The 15,942-nt window shown below is 34.8% G+C and overlaps 1 long non-coding RNA gene across 1 annotated transcript in view; it reads left to right on the top strand.

Annotated features, from left to right (window-relative positions):
- Positions 1-9,944, top strand: part of LOC128247287 (uncharacterized) — an 11,015-nt gene extending 1,071 nt beyond the window's left edge. The window contains exon 2 of the long non-coding RNA XR_016241178.1: positions 7,468-9,944. This is a non-coding gene — a long non-coding RNA (uncharacterized LOC128247287). The remainder of the gene's footprint in view (positions 1-7,467) is intronic.
- The last annotated feature ends 5,998 nt before the right edge of the window (positions 9,945-15,942 follow it).

The following is a 15,942-nucleotide window of genomic DNA, read 5'->3' on the forward strand; positions in this document are numbered from 1 at the left end:
TGAGAGAGAAAGAAAATAACAAGGTGAAAAGCTCTGCAAATACAGTTAAATAGCATTTCTCCTATATATGTATTCCTTAGAATATTAAGCAAAAAAAATTGTTTATATATATACACAGAGAGAGAGAGAGAGTGTGTGTGTGAGACTTTACAGTACCTTAATGACCTGTGTGAATCACAGGTATGCATGTGGATATGTGTATGCACTTATATTATTTATAAAAATATAAATGTTGTAAAGTTTTCAGAAAAGATCATAAAATGTTTTAAAAAATCTAATTTGCGCTCGAATAACACTTCAACTTGAGCGATCCACATTTCTATTCTGGAATGAACAATTAGATGTTTGTACTGCAATTATCCTATTCTTTCGGCTTTTATAACATATAATGGAAGTAGTCTTGTATGATAACGCTAAAAAAATGTATACGACGAATATTATATGTATATATATGTTTAATTTGTTTACTGTTTGATTTTATATATTGTTTTATTTATTTCATTCTAAGATGTGTGATTAATTATGCAGATGCATGTCGTGTTTTGTCAGTACGATTGTATAAACACGGCTGAGTAAAGTTGACAGGAGCAGGTGCGCAAGTTTTGTTTGTCTTTTATTTCTTCTTTTCGGTCTTTATTATTATTATTATTGCTGTTGTTGTTTGAAAGTAAATTAGTGTTTGACAGTGTAAAATCTGTGTATATGTCACGAACACATCTATTGAAAAAAGCGTTAGTGGGTAGTTCTGTGATTGTGAATATTTCTCAACAATTTACTTCACTATATATATATATATATATATATATATATATATATGTGTGTGTATATATATATGTGTGTGTATATATATATATATATATATATATGTGTGTGTATATATATATATATATGTGTGTGTATATATATATATATATGTGTGTGTATATATATATATATATATGTGTGTGTATATATATATATATATGTGTGTGTATATATATATATACATGTGTATATACAAAATATAGGGTTTTAGTTCACAGGTGGTCTATACATATATACATACATATATATATATGTATATATATATAATGTAGATATATATGTGTGGATATGTATATATATATATATATGCATATGTATGTATATATATATAAATTCAAATGTATATCTATATATATTGTGAGATAGAAATATTAGTGTGTGTGTGTGATATTCTTTCACAAAATAGTGTTGACAATGACTTCGAAGTTTCGGTCTGCTAGCTTTCATGTACCCTCCCAAAAAATATTGAGTAACCCTTCAGTTTAATCTAAAATTGGTTTTATTACTTGACATAAAAACAAACATACACACACGTGTGTGAGTGTGTAGAGAGAGAGAGAGAGAGTTATGTTTGTGTGGGTGTGCGTATAATTAGTAAATTGCGGATAAAAATTGGGTCATTTATTTACTTAATATTTTGTTAATGAAAATAAATCTGCTGTTGAGGATCAGTGAAATATATTTTGGCTTTCGTTTTTTCCATGAAATTCTTAGTAAATCAAATAAATTTACAGTTGGTAGAAACGTGTTGTAAAAAAAGTGAGTGAGTGAGTGAACGCAAAACGAGATTGAAACTGTTCTTGTAAGCATCGATGAAACGAAGAGAGCATTTGTGTCTGTATGTGGGCCTCAGCGAATGAATGAATGAATGAACGGCTGCTTGGCAAACGAATATTAATGGATAAACAGTAGCCACCAAACGAACGAAGTATGCTATTGAAAACATGAGTGTTAGAGAAAGAAGAAAAATAACGTATGAAATAAAAAAAAAAAGTCAAAATGAGAAGGGATGAGAGTTTAGTTTTCTTTTTCTTAAGAGAACATACACGTGCTCCTTATTATATAATATATATGTTTGTTAGAGGAGTGCATTCACACATTACAAAAAGTAAAAAGAAATTGTAACTTAAGACGAACCCACTGATGTGGTCCGCGGTGTCGCAAAAGTTTTTTAAAGTAAAGATTTCTGTTATTGGCCTCTGGCATTAAGGCCATTAATAATTACTAAATTAGTTTTGTTTTATTACAAACAAGTGTTATAATTTTCGTTGTCACGTGATCTGAAGACTTGGTCTTAGAATTTGTTTTGCTTTTTTTTTTTACCAGCAGTATCGTTGATATTGCGATCAATATTAATTGTTTCAATCGACCTAGAACAGATATATAATGATTTCAACAATGGAATTCTAAAAACCCAGGTTTTGTCAGTAATTTTTATTGTTATTTTATTTCGTCTTTTGTTAAAATTGACATATCCTTAATAGGTTGTTTAAGTTCCCCGAGTAAACTTGAACACAATAGTTTTCTTTTGTTATATTATACTTTGTATTTAGTGATGTGTCGTGGAACAAGAAAGCGGTCAACGTCTTGTCCTCTGATAAAATCACTCCACTTCATTTTGTACCTCTAAAGAATATCACCTCATTTTTCCCTTCAACTAAAATCATATGACCGTCTACTTTGTCCAGCCATAGATTGATTTTTCTGCTTAGATTTCGTTTAATTTTGTAACTGTTGGAAAATTACTGACAAGTTCATAATCTGTTAAGGTAACCGCTACATTAAGTTGAAAGCGAACCTCCAACTTTTCCCATTGTCTTTTCATCTCATTCACACACAAGTTTTAACTGACTTCTCAGCAGTGAGGGTGTGCGTGTGCTGTAGTTTTGTTTTGAATAGGGCTTCAAACATTTTCGTTTACTTGTACCGAGAGAACACAAAAAGACTGCATTTCCCCTAAGAAACTAATTGCGCTACTCAACGTAGACAATCTGACTAGATGTAGTATTTATTTATCCTAGTGATAAGAGAAGTAGCGAACTGCTGTGTCAGCGATAACTTAGCTTGCAGGTGAGTTTAAGAGATGATTTAACTCGGTTGCGGGCGAAAAGTGAGATAAAGAGTAATAAAAACCACACATTTTCAGTTATGGGTGAGCTAGTAAAAGCGATGAGAATTTTAATTGTATATCTATAACATGGCCTTATAGATGTTGCAACGGAGATGGTGATGATGCTAAAATAGACGAAAGATATTTCTGGGGATAAAACACCACCTGAAGAATGGTCTTTTTCTTTTCGTTTTTGTTACGCGGATATGAAACGAGAGATTTTCTGTTTCAGTTTATTTGTTTTTTCTTTCTTTCTTTTTTCTATTTTATTTATTGAAGATGAAAAATATTGCAGTTGTGGATGTTCATTCTATTTTTCTCTGAAATGCATTTTAGATGTAAGTAAAATAAATTGCTTTTCCCGCTGGGAATTGAAATCAAGTGGTACAACTGATTCCTTTGTCGTGAACTTAAAATTCTATACTGTCATTCTCGCAAATACGCAGAAATAGAGATTTCTTTGTAACTTCATCACAAGGCTATACATTTTCGAATAAGTGTATGTTGATTTTAATAGAATTCTAGTGGCTCAACTGCTACTTATTTTATCGATCTCAGAATGGAAGGCAATGACTATTCCGCCTTGATTTCAACTCAGAAAGTAAAGGCAATTAAATGCCATATTTTGTCCAATGTCTTCCTATTTGTCATCCCTTGCTCTCCTTCGTAAAAAAAAAAAAAATAATAATAAATTAAACATTTCCTGCAATAGTATGGTGATTGCCAACCTTTTCGCTAATAAGAGAAGCCCTTTTATTTAAATGAATTTTCTGAGGGAACCCACCACCCAGGCTTTTAAGTGGTCAGTCTATCCAAAAAGCCGATTTTGTTAACTAACTCGTCTTCTCAGTTTCATCTCTTAGTTGAAAGATATATGAAGATGAGTAGTCGTACATTTTATAATGCAGCCCACAGATCTCAGTACGGTCTTTGGTAAACCTAGTTTGGGAACCACTGCATTAGCAAAATACCACACAGCTAAGTTTGAGTCTAGTGAAATGACACTAGTAAATTTATAGTGCATATTTTCATCTTACCTGAGATTATAAAAGGCTGGTGAGATTTGAACAAAGAAAAAAAGAGCGAGAAAAGTATATTTTTATCTGGCCCTTTCGTCCAGTGAGTTTCTCCCTATTTGGGAAAGATGAAAAGGCGAAGGTAAAGCGCGTGCATACCATTCATCTGAGGAAAGTAAAACATCCGGCGTTTTTATCATTTTCAAAGTGGGGAGGTGATTGGTGGGGGAAGGGGGCCTTTTAGTATTTCTTTAAGAAAAATTAAAATTTTTTTAAAATATATTCGCAGATTCGTAATCTCTGTTTTTTATACGTGGATAAAAGAAAAAAGAGAATTCGAAAAAAGTTTAAAATTAAGAAATTGGTGATGGGTGGGGGTGGGGGGGAATTCAAATTTTGAAAACGTGATTTTCGGCCCAAATCGTATTCTCCTATATCGAAAACATAGACATCCAAAAAAATTCTGGCAAAAAAGCAAAAAAAAAAAAAAAAAAAAAATCGGAAATGGGTGGTGCGCACGCGCTTTATCTTCGCCGATGAAATACATTGAACCAAAACCATAAACGCAAAAGAAAGCTGGGATAAATGTTGGCACATCCATCGTTGATCACTTTTAAAAGAAAGCCATTTGACTGATGAGCCAAGATTAACTTAAGCGCTTTAACCATTTCTCCCCCCTCGCTCTCTCTCTCTCTTTCTCCCCCTCCCCCTGCTATCGTCTTCCACTAATGTCGTTGTTTAGTATCAAGTCAACCTTTATTGATAGACCAATGATCAAATGCCTTCCAACCATGACCAAACTTTCTTTTTCCTTTATGGAGAGAACACAATGTTAACCAATGTTATAGCGTAGGATTTGGCTGCTGTTTCTAGCAAGTAGAGCGACCGTATTGAGTCTTCCTCAGAAATTGCAAGGAAATCCCCTCATACCTCCTATATTATCTACTCAACCATCCAGAAATGGCAGCATCAAGGGGTCCTATGCCTCAAATATATATCATCATCATAAAGTACATTTACCATGCTGGCATGGGTTGGACGGTTTGACTGAGGTCTGGAGAACCAGATGGCTACACCAGGCTTCAATCTGATTTGGCAGAGTTTCTACAGCTGGATGCCCTTCCTAACGCCAACCACTCCGAGAGTGTAGTGGGTCCTTTTTCGTGCTACTGGCACAGGAGCCAGTCAGGCAGTACTGGCATCGGCTATGTTCAGATGGTGCTTTTTCGTGCCACATATTAATAAAATGATGGTCAAAGCTAGAATGCCAGTGATTCTAGGTTTGCTGGATGAGTTTTGACCCAGGGCTAAACAGCCACCTCTGTTCCTATGTCCTTATCCTCAGGTTAGACATCAAACAGACACTGCCAGATGATCTTCCTGTAGAGCAACCTTTTGAAATTCCCTCATTGTTCATATACTGTGTGACCCTAGGTCAGCCTTGACTGAGCAGACCTTTGATCCAACCTCAGTCATCTGGGTCTTTTCTCTCTCTCTCTCTCTAGAACCTCAATATTCATGGTTCTGGGTTCAGTCCCACTGCGTGGCACTTTGGGCAAGTGTATAGCCTCGGGCCGACCAAAGCCTTGTGAGTGGATTTGGTAGACGGAAGCTGAAAGAAGCCTGTCGTATATATGTACATATATGTGTTTGTGTGTTTGTGCCCCCCCACCACCAACATCGCTTGACAACCGATGCTGGTGTGTTTACGTCCCCGTAACTTAGTGGTTCGGCCTAAGAGACCGATAGAATAAGTACTAGGCTTACAAAGAATAAGTCCTGGGGTCAATTTGCCCAACTAAAGGCGGTGCTCCAGCATGGCCGCAGTCAAATGATTGAAACAAGTAAAAGAGAGTATTCAGCATAACTTTTCTAAGACAATAAGGTGTGATCTGAAGTAGCGATGAAGCAGATCCCTTGTTGGCTCATTGATTTGCATTTTACTGTTTCCTGGTATAGCGGAAGAGAAGAAGGAAGATCAGAAATCTCAAGTTGTCTCCAAGCTCTACATCAATCCTTGTTTGAGGTTCAGTTGTGTGTCAGTGTTGCAGAAAAGCTTCTTGAACTTCTGTGCTTTCTTAGGCACCAGTCATGAATTGAGATAATAAAAATATAAGAGTATGCCCCAGGACAGTTTTTTATGTCATTGCCTACATAACCTGCCTTTGTTTTATCCGGTAGCTGGCTTCCACTGGGAAACCTTAGCCATCTTTATTTCCAACAGTGGCACTGTATAATAAGTATGCTGGGAACCAGTGCATCATGTAGTCATGATTGTCTCCCTATGAGAAACCTAAACTGAATACTTCTTTTAGAGTGAACTCTATGAAAAATACCCTAGGGTATTGAGCCTTGTGGAATGTCAACAGATGTTAAGGGTTAAAACAATAATGACCCAAAAACAAAAGATCAATAACTCAAAAGGATCAAACAAGGACACACTCACCATTTTTGATAGTTCATTACTCTCTCTCTCCCATATATATATATATATATATATATATATATATATATATATATATATATATATAGGAAAATGTGTTGAAAATGCACCTAAATTTCAAAGACTCGTAAATGTTTAAAATACATTTATTTACATATATACCAAAGTAGTTTCAATAATATTTTTCGTTTATCAATGGTCAAAGTTTAAAATTAGAAAACCATGTTTAAAAGTTTCAATGTTGACAAATTAAAATGTTTCAATGTTGATAAATTAACATGTTCAAAACAGAAGGTGTAAGTTTGAATGTTCATAGCAGTGAATAAAATTAAAACTGTATATCAATTTGTTATATATATATATATATATATATATATATATATATATATATATATATATATATATATATATATATATATATATATGTATACTGGGTGTCCCAAAAAGATGTACTCACTCTTTGACAGATAATTACTAATGTATTGTCTTTTGTGATGTACGGGCTTACCTCGATGCAACAAATCCAAACAAATGGATTGGGAGGAGAGGTAGCGTTGAATTTCCTGCACGTTCTCCAGACCTCACGCCAATGGATTTTTTTTTATGGGGACATCTCAAAGATAAGGTTTATGCTGCAAAGCCAGTGACAATTGATGATTTGAAAAATGAAATTCGAATACAATGTCTTGCAATTCCAAATGGAATACTTGGCAATGTTGTCGGATCCATTGCTGGACATTATCAGCTTTGTTTGGAAAATGAAGGAAGGCAGTTTGAACATTTGCGAACATGCAGGAATGAGAGAGAACATTAAAATAATTCTAAATGACAATAAATAATCGTTTCTATAATAATTTATTTTCCTGAATTTAATTTAACTTTTTAGGATTGTATGTATATCAATAAACATCTACTTGAACACAAAATGCATGAGTACTGGGAAATCAAAGAGTGAGTACATCTTTTTGGAACACCCTGTATATATATATATATATATATATATACACATATGCACACACATATATGTATGTATGTGTATATAGAAAGGGTGTTTAGGCTAAATTTGAAGTTTTTTAATGTCTCCTTTTTTTCAGAAACAGCTTGATGCATTGGGGAACAGTCAACAGCGTTGGAGAGCATTAAGACTAAAGATGTAGTTGAGAAAAAGTTAGCTGACATGGAGAACTGGAAGCCATTTGAATTTTGTAAAAGAGTTACCTGCCAGGTATCAAAATGCTGACACTGACTGCTGTTCAATGCTCTGCGAACATTGTAAAGGCAGTAAGACATGACATGGACAGCTGCAGTGGAGACCCCTAAACTATGGCTAGCAGGAAGGGACACAGAAAGCATCCTGACTGTGTCTGCATGCCTGTAATTCCCTGAAGCCCTGTTATTAATATAATTTCAATGTGATTTTTTTTTACTTTTCTTTGGAAATTATTCCTATAGTTTTGTTTGCAGTAAAGTCATGTATTACAAATTAGTAAAGTCATTTAGAGTGTAAGATAAAAAAAAATGAATAAATAAACTTGTATTTGTTCCAATACTCAGAGCCATGAGTTCAAATCCTGCCAAGGTCAACTTTGCTTTACATCCTTTGTGGGTCAATAAAAATGAGCTGTGAGGCAGTCAGACCTGATGCCTTACATCTTTGTTCCAGCTCTTTGCATTCTGAGTTCAAATCCCACTTTGACCTACTTGCCTAGTAGACTTCATCCATCACTGAGTTTAACCCCTGGGATTTTGGGCAATTTAAGTGGACCCTATTCTTCTGGAAGCATTCAGGCGAGAATTCCAATTTCAAAATACCTACCCCACCCCCATTAATCTTTGAGGCCCACTAAAGAGTCATAGCGCTTCTCTACTAATTTAAGTTGTAAATAAAAACACCCATTATATTTTTGTTATTTTACTTTGCTTTTTGATAAATATAGATATGTATATTTTGAGAATTGCTGAGATGTATCATCATCATCATTTAAAATCCATTTTTCTATGCTTGCATGGATCGGATGAATTCATTGAGGCAAATTTTCTACGGCTGGATGCCCTTCTTGTTGCCATGCTAAGGCATCACTTTGAAGAATTTTAGTTGAACAAATTGACCCCTGTACTTACTTTTTTACATTTGGTACTTGTTTTATTGTTTTCTTATGCTGAACCACTAAGCTACTGGGATGTAAACAGACTAACACCAATTGTCAAATGGTGATGACAGACACAGGTACAAAGATACACATAGACAAATACATTTGCATACCGATGCCAACTTCTCCTTCATTGGGCACTAAACTCTGCTTGCGAAGACCTGTTGGAGCAAGTGAAATCGAAATTGTAATTGAGCCATATTCGATGACTAGAACCTGTGCCAGTAGAGCACCAACAGCACCGTCCGAGTGCGATCATTGCCAGAGCAACTGTCTGGCTTCTGTGGCACGTAAATAGCAGCATTTGAGCATGATCATTACCAGCGTTGCCTTACTGGCACGTTAGAAAACATTCGATCGAGGTCATTGCCAGTGCTGCTGGACTGGCTCTTGTGCAGGTGGCATGTAAAAAACACCATTTTGAGCGTGGCCGTTGCCAGTACTGCCTGAGTAGCCCTCATGCTGGTGGCACGTAAAAGCACCCACTACACTCTCAGAGTAGTTGGCATTAGGAAGGGCATCCAGCTGTAGAAATTCTGCCAGATCAGATTGGAGCCTGGTGCAGCCATCCAGTTCACCAGTCCTCAGTCAAATTGCCCAACCCATGCTAGCATGGAAAGCGGATGTTGAACAATGATGATGATGATATATATGTATGTATGTATATATGTAAAATTTAATTAGGGGTTATGTTAACCTCATGAAGGGATGGTATCCAAGGAAATAATGGTTCAGTGCCTAATATTTTTGGGGAATGAATTTCCTTAAAATAGTTCTGCTAAAATGAATTCACAAACACATATATCATCCAAATGTACATCTTTTTCCCTCTGATGATATTATGCTCATGTCGCATAATTGTAAATTTGATGTTTATTGAGTATTGACAGAAATGGCTGTAAGTGAAGATGACCAATTTGCTGCTAATAATAAACAATTATTAACTTCTCAATCTCCATTTCCTTCTTCTTTTAAATGAATATAAACTATATATATATATAGATGATGGGCTTCATTCAGTTTCTGTCCACCTAATCCACTCACAAAGCTTTGGTTGGTTCCAGGCTATAACACAAAACACTTGTCCAAGGTGCCACAAGGTGGGACTGAACCCAGAACCGTGTGGTTGAAATGCAAACTTCTTACCACACAGCCCTACTTACACCTATATGTTATATTCTTTTCTTTGTTGACACAATTAACGTGTCCTGGGTACAATATGTTCTTTAAAATCCTAGCAGAGAGAAAATAAAATAATTTTATTTCCATTCTGATGAGGCTTCGCTTATTGCTGTAAAATGAAAAACCTATGGGGAACTAATAGAAATTATAGCTTGGAAATCTGGCACAAACAAAAATCCGAAGACTCCAATCGCTGGTAACACAATAGTGCTAATAATAAAATTAAAATATCTTCATTTCTTTTGTTGTTTTCGTTGTATTTTTTTCATTGAATTCATATTAAAACTAATAATTAAATATTGTAAAAAGAGAAAATCTATCAATACTACAACTACTATATAAGCTTGTGTTTGTGTGCATGCGTGAGCTGTATTCGATATATAATTTAAACAGCAACTCTAATTTCCTGCCAGACTTTTGCTGAAGTATGAAAAAAAAAACAAAAAAACTCATAAATAAATAAAATAAATCAGTAAAAAAAAAATCTGATTACGATCAATCAGTTTTGGGCTGTCTTCGTTTAGTATATAGCACTAGTATAAAAGTGATAATATAAAACAACAACAACAACAATACTATGTGGGAGTAGATGGATGTTAAAGCATTAAAGATATCTTTGAAAATCAATAGTCTAACAATAATATGATACGCTCACATAGCTATTTACAAACAAATGAATAGATATATGAGTAGTGTGTGTGTGCATATATGTATGTGTGAGTGTGCGTGTGTGTGTGCATACACATTCTCATATATTTCCATACATGTATGTAAGCATGTCTTCACATATGTGTATGTATACACACATATGTATTATATATATATGTGTGTGAGTGTGTGTATGAATGTATGTGTATATATACAAATATATATGTATGTGTGTAAATATATATACATACATTATATATAGACATACATACATATATTTATACATACATACATATATATATATTTATCTATCTATCTATGTATATATATATATATATATGTATATATATATTACATACATACATATACATAAAAGTGAGTTTGGAGGGATATATTATCTGGGCGGATATGTGTTAGCTCTCAGTTGGGGTTCCAGATGCCAGCTAACCACAATGGTCAGTATCCAATGTTTGCATCCACAATTATTTGTTAGTCACACCATGAATTCTTCCGTTGAGTAATTCTGTGTGTTCCAGGAGTATATTTCAGTATCAATAATAATAATAATAATAATGAGCATGGAGCCTTGTAACATCCACAGAATTTATTTTATAGATATATACAACATATATTACAATGACCTACATGTGTTTGTGCTGCAGTGAGTACTCACTGTTGCAAATGCAACCATGCAGTATTGTTGGTGAAGAAGACAGACCTTGATGAAACTGCACTGACAATATTTTAAGGCTGTATCTGCAACAGTGAGTAGTCACCGCAGCAGAAATGTGTAGGTCATTGTAATATGCTGTATATAACTATAAGATAAATTCTGTGGATGTACAAGTCTCCATACTTATTATTATTAATACTAATATATATATATATATATATATATATATACATGACTGAACGCAGCGTCTCCAATTCGTAAGTAGTTTTTCGTAAACTTATATTTTCCGACGCTACTCTATCTCTTTCTCTTCCCCTATCATTTTTTCCCCCTCTCGTTCTTCCTCCTTACTACTACGTATCTCGCTTTACCCCTCTCGTTCTTCCTCTGTTACTTCTACATATCTCTTTTCCTCCCCCGCCCCCGTACTTCCTCTCTTTCTCTTTTCCTCTCGTTGCTCACCTATTCTTCTACTTCCTACCTTTGTTTCTCCCTCTACCACTCTCTCTCTTCCCCTTACACCGGCATGGTCACATGCTTCCGGTCTATAATCCTTTTCTTCCTTGGCTATCGCCGAGCAAACACGCGTAACTACTTTGTCCCTTTCAAGTTCGTGCCTCACAGCATTCATACACAAATAATTTTTCTCGTCTGGCCGTAAAGCCTTTTCTGTTTTCCTGTCTTGTTTTTTGTCCGCCACTACATTCCTCCATGGCAAGATTTAATTTGTGTATACAAATTTAATTTGCAGTCCATGGGAAGAGCCGTTTTAACGATGCGTCCTGCCCAGCTCTTCGAAACGGCGGTGTTAAAACGGGGGTAGCTGATGAAGTAGAATGTTCTCTATGTGGCTTGTGTGTTTTCTCGTCTACGTTTTGTTTGCAATGTCCTGTACCCAGATATGCACCTATACATACAGGTGGATGTCGGTACGCACATACCTGTACGTATATATGCATATACTCATTTACTATTTGTTTATATATATATATATATATATATATATATATATTGTACCAGTGGCATGTAAAAGCACCTACTACACTCTCGAAGTCGTTGGCGTTAGAAAGGGCATCTAGCTGTAGAAACTCTGCCAGAACAGATTGGAGCCAGGTGCAGCCATCTGGTTCACCAGTCCTCAGTCAAGTCGTTCAACCCATGCCAGCATAGAATGTGGACGTTAAATGATGATGATGATATATATATATATATAGCTGCCCCACCAATGCCATGGAAAGTGGACTTTAAATGATGAATGATAATGATACGTATATATGCATATATATACTTATATATATATTTGATTAATGAGAGAGATGGAAGATGGGAGATATGAGAATGTTTATTGATCACTAAAACTGTTTCGATCCATCTAACATAATCCTTCATGAATGGGGTCCTGAAAAATTGGTTTAGGAGTATCCGTCAGTGTAGATCTGTCTCTTCAGGTGATTACAAGATAAATCTTGTTAAAATAACATCTGTTCCACAAGTTTTCTTCTCAGTATGTGTATACAAAAATAGAAAATTAAAGATACAGGTTCATTATTATAGAAGATCAATAAAAATCAGATGTAAAAAGAACTAAAAATACATAATACAGTAAAAAAGTATTAAGTGCAACCATTAGCAGATATGGATATATAAACACCCTCACTTAAGTTGTATGGTGCATGTACACTTGCTCATACAAACTTATACAGATATAAACATATGTACATGTGTGGTTTGGTGCACATTTGTTCAAACGGAGAATTAAAAAAATACTTTGTGTTTATAAGAATGGGGAGGTTGCAGTTAATTCATCCATACCATTAGGTAAATTATGGTTATTAATTTGGTTAACGATTACTCAAATTCATTCTCACTGCATTGTATGAAAGTGCATTTATAAGCATGTAAACATTTAGACTGTCTTCCAGAAATCCTTTTAATGTCTTTTTCATTGATCCACAAAATAGACAAAGATTCCTCGGAGCAGAATCTGCATCTCCTAGAAAGGATATATGGTTGTGCATGCCTTATTATGGACCAAGTTATATCATATTTCAGTTTTTCCTCCTTAAGTCGCCACACAAAATCAACCAAAGATGTTGAATGTCTCTTGCTGATCTTCCTGGAGTTGGTGATATGATTGTGATAACAATTCTTGAACGAATGAGCCATTTCCCCCAATGCAAACATTCTCATATTTTCCATCTTCTGTCTGTTTCATTAATCAAATACCCAATGAACACTTTGAAAGTGAACGTGCTGCTTTACCAGTAAGCTACCAGGTGTATACCATTCAAATATCTAATGATATATATATATATAATATTAGGATAAAAACTTTATAAGAATCTATCAAGTAGTTAGCGTAAAAAAACCTCATAAGGGAAAAAAAAACCCATCATTCTTTCTCATATATATATATATATATATATATATATATATATATATATATATACACACACACACACACATACACATACATGTATATGTATATATATGCATATATATATATATATATATATATATATATATATATATATATATATATATATATATATATATATATACAGGGGTTGGACAAAATATTAGAAACATCTAGCATCATAGCATCATAATTTTGAAATATCTATAAAACTGTCAAAAGCTTGTTAATTTTTGTTTTTTGATTTATTATTAGTGTTGCTTAATGTTTTGATAAAATTGCTGTTTCTTTTCAGATATTATCAGAAAAGGGGAATTAAAATTCATTAAAATGACAGATCTATCAGACTTTCAAAGAGGTTAGATTGTTGGTGCTTGATTGGCAGGTGCTAGTGTAATGACAACAGCCAAATTGTTTGGTGTATCAAGAAGTACTGTCTCAAAAGTAATGACAACTTTGAGAAAGAAGGAAAAAACTCTTCATCGAAACAAAACTCCGGAAGAAAACCAAAACTTTCAGATAGGGACCATCAGACTCTTACACGGATTGTTAGGAAGGATCACAAAAGTACAGCTCCCAAAATTACTGCAGAGCTTGATGACCACCTCGAGAACCCAGTTTCCACAAAAACTGTTTGCTGGGAGCTGCACAAAGCTAGATTTCATGGGAGGGCTGCAATCAGAAAACCTCTACTTTCAAAAACAAACGTTGCAAAGCATTTAGAGTGTGGTAAAAACCTACGGAATTGGTCCCCAGAGTAGTGGAAGAATGTTATTTTCTTGGACAAGTCATCCTTTACCATATTTCCGACCACTGGCCGAGTATGCATGTGGAGACAGCCAAAAGAAGCATTTGACCCAGACTACCTTCTTCCAACTGTTAAATATGGAGGAGGATCTGTGATGATCTGGTGGTGGGGGGCCATATCTTGGAAATCTGCTGGCCCAATGGTTTCCCTTGATGGCAGAATTAATAGTCAAGACTATTTAAGCATTTTATCTGATCAAATTCATCCTGAGGTTGTGGAACTGTTTCTGGAGGGAAATGCAATCTTTCAGGATGATAATGCACCAATTCACACAGCTAAATTTGTTACTGAATGACACGAGGAACATTCAAATGAAGTTGAACATCTTACCTGGCTAACGCAGTCCCTAGATCTCAATATTATTGAACATTTATGGTGCATCTTAGAAAAACAAGTAAAGAGTCGATATCCTCCACCATTATCACTACAAGAACTGGATACTGTTTTAGCTGAAGAATGAATAAAAATTCCTTTGGAAACAATTCAAACTTTGTACGAGTCCATACCTCATAGAATTGAAGCTGTAATTACTACCAAAGGCGGTTCTACCCCATATTAAGATAAATATGTTTGAAATTTTAAGGTGCTTCCATTATTATGTCCAACCGCTGTATATATATTTATCATCACCATCATTATTAAAACTTCTGTTTTCTATGCCGGAATAGGTCAGACAGCTTGACAGGAACTGGCAAGTCCAAGGGCCACATAAGGTTCCCTAATCTGTTTTGGCTTGGTTTCTACAGCTGGATGCCCTTCCTAATTCCAACCACTTTACAGAGTGTGCTGAATGCCCTTTATGTGACACAATCACCAATGCATTTTACATGGCACCATCACCAGTCCTTTTTGCATGACATCTGCATCAGTGCTTTGAATGTGACACCTTGTTTTTAGCAAATAAACTTCATGGTAGACAAGTCTTCTGGAGCACAGCAAGGTGCCATATATCTCAATCCTTTGTGATCTTCTTTGTAAAGCTCAACACTGTGAGATCGGCTTTCAATACTTTGTCCCATATTCCTAGGTCTCCCTCTGCTTTAAGTGATCAGCACTTTATGCACCTATCCTCATCCATCTGTATCACATTATCAAACCAGCACAACCTTCTCTCTTGCATACTACATCTAATTTTTCTGAACAGTTGCCTCTGAAGGCCGTAGGGTTACATAATCAGACTGTTACTTAACACTTCATTGAACCCCTAGTGTGAAACCAATTGGTAAGATTGGCTGTAATGGATATATAATACTGTACACTTCAATTAATATATATATATATATATATATATATATATATATATATCATCAAAGATCTTTATATCTGCAGCAACAAAGATAACCTATGAAGAGACCACCCCACTTACACTCCACTGGTGAGTAAGTGGTTCATCATATTGTTCACCACACATTGAGTTCTGTTTGAACACTGGGCCACTTGATCTTTGCATCTTGCTTACTAAACTGTCTGCAAATGTGTATATGTGAAAATATGTATGTGTTTGTATGTTTCAGTGAAATAGAGTATGTGCAATTGATCGAGTTGCAGATGTAAGTCAAATGACATGGTGATAATGACTTTTGCTGTTATCACAAAGCAAGTAAATATATGTAGTATAAATAATGATAAAAATACAGCAAATGAATATAATTAAATGCGTTTGAAGTGTCTGAGATAACTATAGCATATAAT

The sequence above is a fragment of the Octopus bimaculoides genome, chromosome 3, assembly GCF_046866305.1.
Source record: "Octopus bimaculoides isolate indiv1 chromosome 3, ASM4686630v1, whole genome shotgun sequence".
NCBI lineage: Eukaryota > Metazoa > Mollusca > Cephalopoda > Octopoda > Octopodidae > Octopus > Octopus bimaculoides.